Source organism: Abrus precatorius, unplaced genomic scaffold (assembly GCF_003935025.1).
Source record: "Abrus precatorius isolate BTA unplaced genomic scaffold, Abrus_2018 Scaffold7, whole genome shotgun sequence".
In the NCBI taxonomy this organism is placed as follows: Eukaryota; Viridiplantae; Streptophyta; class Magnoliopsida; order Fabales; family Fabaceae; genus Abrus; species Abrus precatorius.
The window spans coordinates 18,339,693-18,345,142 of record NW_020874417.1 but is presented as its reverse complement, the minus strand read 5'-3'; positions in this window follow the sequence as shown (position 1 = coordinate 18,345,142).

Genomic DNA, 5,450 nt, shown 5'->3' with positions numbered 1-5,450 from the left:
TCCCAAGCCATAGTGGTCACTTTCCACCAAGGTATGTGACTTTACTCTCTGTAGTTCTCACTTTCAATTTTCATAGTGACCACTTTGAAGGCTTTTAAATTCATTAGTTTGTGCGTAACTACTATGAAAGTTCATAGTAGCCACACGCAGCACTCTGGGAAAATACACATGAAGGGCGCCTCTGTAGTGGTCACTTTGAACTTTCATAGTAACCACTACAGAAACTATTTTTGAACATTTGACGCGCATAGTTACTATGAAAGTTCATAGTAACCACGCACAACCTCTTTTGAAATAACTGAGAAAGGTGCCTCTGGAGTGATTACTATGAAAGTTCATAGTAACCACGCGCACCTCATTTTTGCAAAACTCCTTGCGCATGTCTACTATGATTCTTGAGAGTAACTACGCCCAATATTTTCATATAAATAGGGCCCCTCTCACATTCACTCTCACTCTTCATTTCTGAGAAATTTTCACTTTCCTTCAAATTTCCTGAGCACCCAGTCACTTGAATTCAATTCCTTACATTTAAACGTCACTTTCCTGCACTTTTGCACTTGATTTAGACTCCAATCCAAGTAATTTCCTCTTCCTCACTCTCTGCGTTAGGGTTCTTTATTTTTCAATTGGGGATTTTTTATTAGAACCAATTTTAGTTGAAATTACTAGTTATAATCAGTTTCTGCAGAGATAATTACATGATTTTAAGTTAGTAGGGTGATTAATTGGATTCTGTGTGTGCAAATTGACATGATTGAACCCTAGGGTAGCTACTTTCATAATTCGTAGTGATTACTTTGTATGTAACACTGAAATTTTGCTTCCCCTAGGTTCGTTTTAGCCCTGACTGTGATTTCTAGGCATTGAAATTCCTATTCTCATGATTAGAAATCAATTGGCATTTTTCCTTTGTGAATTTGAAGTGTTTTTGGTCTGGAGTAGTCACTATCAACATTCATAGTAACCACTCTCTGTGAATATATTGTGTTCTGCTCACTTCCTACACTCATTGCTGATCTGATTCAGTTGTTGATGAATCCACCTTTTATTATATTTTTACTTGCCTTTTTGGTGCTCCTTGGTAGAAAAAATGGACTTAGATAGTGCAAATAATATAGAAATCACATTTTGAGTAAATATCATAGATTTATTAATTTTTGGTTAATTTGCATTTAATTACATAGATATAGATTGCAATTTTAATTATCTTGATAATTTTGCAGAGTCCCCAAGTTAATTCTGAGATATCTTGGCCCTTGGATGAAAGTTGCTCCCAAAGTAGCCACTTTTAGGAGCAAAAGTGGCAACTACAGCAAGTCTAGGCATTAAAGGTTCCAAAGTAGCCACTTTCAAGTCCAAAACTGGCAACTCCAGAGAGCTCCAGGGACGCCATTTTGGAAGCATTTTGCGCGTGGCCACTATTGCCTTTCATAGTGGCTAGGCGCATCCAAAGTTTCAACTTTCAAGTCCAATAGTAGCAACTCCAGGAAGCCCAGGACGCTACTCTCTGAAGCATGTTGCGTGTGGCCACTATTGCCTTTCAAAGTGGCTACGCGCATCCAAAGTTCCCACTTTCAAGTCCAATAGTGGCAACTCCCGAGAATTGACAAACTTATGAGAATTGCACGTGGACACTTTCAAGGCCCAAAGTGGACACTTTCAAAGGCAAAAGTGGACACTTTGCTGACATGTCATCCACTATAAATAGATTTTAGGAATTAGGGTACGGGACTTTTTACACTTTACACAATTTTCCTTTGCCAAATTGAGACATTTTCCCAGAACATTGGAGTCTTGGGTGACAGCCAAGGGTCCTCTATAGGTTTTAATTTCCAATTTTCCTTTTGATTTTTGTTGAATTTACATTAATGTTGCTTACGTTCTTGCATTTCTTTCTTTCATTTGTGAAGCCCATCCACATGGAGGGCTAAACTTCCTTGTAATTCCTAGTCAATGCACATGAATCTTGAATTCTTGGGATTAATTGCAATACAAATCTTTCTTTCCTTGAATTTATTGACCCCAATCTTTGAATGAAATGGAATTTGCATGAAGGGAACATTGCTTAATGAACCCTAAATTACCCAACGAAATTCTAATTCAAAATTGCTTAATTTTGATTAATCTTTGAGGTTGCTTAATCTTAGGGATAGAGATTGGAGCCCATTAAGATGCTTAATTTTAATTCGGATGTTAAAGTTAATTTTTGCTTGTTAGATTAACTTAATTCAAGGGAAAGAAAGGAGATTATTGAATCATTTGAAAGAATAATGATGGAACTCATTGATTGACTAGGAATTACTCATTTTAATTGATTGAATTTCACTAGTTTACATTTTGCTCTTGATTAAAATTTGGAAATTGACAAACCTCCCCCCAATTTACTTGCTTTAAAATATATGTTCACACTTGTTCAATGTATGTTCCCAACCAAAAATTCCTTGGGGACGACCTAGGAACATTGCTTAATGAACCCTAAATTACCCAACAAAATTCTAATTCAAAATTGTTTAATTTTGATTAATCTTTGAGGTTGCTTAATCTTAGGGATAGAGATTGGAGCCCATTAAGATGCTTAATTTTAATTCGGATGTTAAAGTTAATTTTTGCTTGTTAGATTAACTTAATTCAAGGGAAAGAAAGGGGATTATTGAATCATTTGAAAGAATAATTATGGAACTCATTGATTGACTAGGAATTACTCATTTTAATTGATTGAATTTCACTAGTTTACATTTTGCTCTTGATTAAAATTTGGAAATTGACAAACCTCCCCCCAATTTACTTGCTTTAAAATATATGTTCACACTTGTTCAATGTATGTTCCCAACCAAAAATTCCTTGGAGACGACCTAGGACAACACCCTAGTACTGCATTCATTTCTTGCATATTTGATGAGGATTAACGACAATCTTTTGCATGACGAGCAGCTAAATTCGTTTCATCAGTTGCACTACCATGTAATCACATTTTCACTCACTCCTTATTCTGAATTTTAGAAATGTGATTTGAAATTGGACCCATATTACTGCACATGCTTTTTACCTTAGCTGATCTAGTTGAATTCATCCTATGCATAGCTATTTTCTGCGTATTACATGTCACAGATTGATTCAGAAGTTGGGAATTAGTTTGTTGGATCCAAATGCACTCTATGTTTAAATTTTATAGACCATCCAATGAACCTCTTTTGCAGACCATGATTTACTATATGACATGTGCTTTTCTGCATTTTAAACACATGAATTATGGATTTCATTTTGAAACTATTTTTGCTGTCATAGTAGTTACCTGCCAACACATAGTGACCACTCTGCATGTACCTAACTGTCTGTTCTTTCACTGTCAAAGTAGTTACTATCAACTAGTTAGTAGTTACTTTTGTATGTAAAACTACTCTGATTTGCCTCAATTTTCTCTTATTCATGCACATTTGCTGTGAAATTATGCCCACACATTACCTCTGCATTTTGTCATGCGTTATTGCCAAAGTAACTACTTTCATTCATTATAGTAGCTACTTTCTTCTGCAACAGTGCTGTAAATTGCTTGCATTTTCTCTCTTTCATTTCCAAATGGTGTGAAATTCTTGCTACTTGGTTAATTCTGCCCGATCACTGATTTATCCCTTTTTCTATGTGCAGATTAATGGCAAACACTCGTAGAACGAACGCACCCAGGGCCAAGAGGGCTAAGACAGCTGCTGCTTCTTCCTCCAGGCCTTAGCCTGCCCATGATCCCAGATTTAGGTCCTTGGCTCACAAGAATTTCTTCAAAGCAAATATTCTCAGGCGACACATTGTGTAGGACAGGAATTTTGACCTGCAAAAAGGGACCTACCCCCAATTTAAGCAGGAAATCCAGAAACAGGGGTGGGATTTGTTCACCACGTGTGCTGGGCATGGGTGTAAGGACATCACCCAGGAGTTTTATGCCAATGCCTTTAGGGTTAAGGGAGATGATTTCCCCTACACGCACTCCATGGTAAGAGGCAAGGTGATAGACTTCAACCCTGCCAACATCTAGAGGGTCCTCAACATTCCTTTTCCTGAAAAGAGGCCTGGACAGCTGGATTACACTACTTTCAGCTACTTGGAGGAGAAGGACTACAAGTCAATCCTTCAAACAATATGCAAGGCTGGGGAGAACTGGGAATTTGACATGAAGCTTCAGCCCAAGAATCTAACTACAAAGCACCTCCTTCCACCTGCCAAAGTCTAGAGCATCTTCATCCTGAGCTCCTTCATGCCAGTCATACATTCATCTACCCTGGTAGTAAAGAGAGCAGAGCTAGTTTATGCTATCATAACAGGGATGCCTATCCATGTTGGCGATGTTATTAGCAATGCCATCATGGAGATCCTAGCTAGAAAGAAGGATTCTATGGATTTTTCCTCCATCATCACTATGCTCTGCCAGGATGCTGGAGTTGACTTTAGGGAATATCAACAGAAAATCAGAGCAATTCCCTACATCACCACAGCTATGGTGAAGGAGCTGTTTAAAGCTAAGAAGAGATGCCTCCCCAAGCTGCAGGAAAGAAAGGCTTCCCCTCCAACATGAAGGACCAGTTGAAGGAAATAGCTCTGCGACAAGATGCTATATGATTAATCCATATTTTTACTGATATTTTAGCATAATTCTAACACATTTGATAAGAAAAATATATGAAGAAAGCAGAAAAACTTAAAAAAAGAGAATGAATTGAAGTTTTCTTTCAATTTGTAGTTATCTCAGCAATTGTGGAACTTTTGCTTAGGAATTAAGTTCTTAATCTTGTTTTTGAAGGAATAATTCGAGCAAGGTTTATGTAAATGGAGGCTTGATGACAAGGAAGAGGAAAGTAGCAAGTCTGGACTCCAAAACACAAGAACAAGGAAATGCAGACTGGGCGTGATCACTATTGTTAGTGAAAGTGATCACTCCAGAGTTCAAAGAAGAAGTGAAGCCTAGGCGTTACCACTTTTGCTAGGAAAAGTGAGAGTTCCAGTGAAGCCTCAAACTCAGCATGCTGGACGTTATCACTTTTATCATTAAAAGTGAGTGTTCCAGATAGGCAAAATATCAGGAAAGCTCTGCGTAACCACTATTGTCATCGAAATTGATCATTCTAGAGAGCCTTCAACTTGGCGAGTTGCACGTAGTCACTTTTATTCATAAGAGTGATCACGCGCAACTACTTGAGCGCTGCGGTGACACTTTTATCAGCAAGAGTGATAGTTCCAGAGAGCTCGCATATCAGCAAAGTTACGCGTGGCCACTTTTTCTCATAAAAGTGTTAATGCGCAACCAACTAACCTTCTGCATAGCTACTATTTTTGATAAAAGTGATAATGCGCAAATCTGAGAATTTCTATAAATACTAGATGCGCTCAAATTTTTGGGAATTCAGTTTTATTTTTCTATTTTTCTGTTAGATTTTCGTTGAGAGAGATTGAGAGAGAAG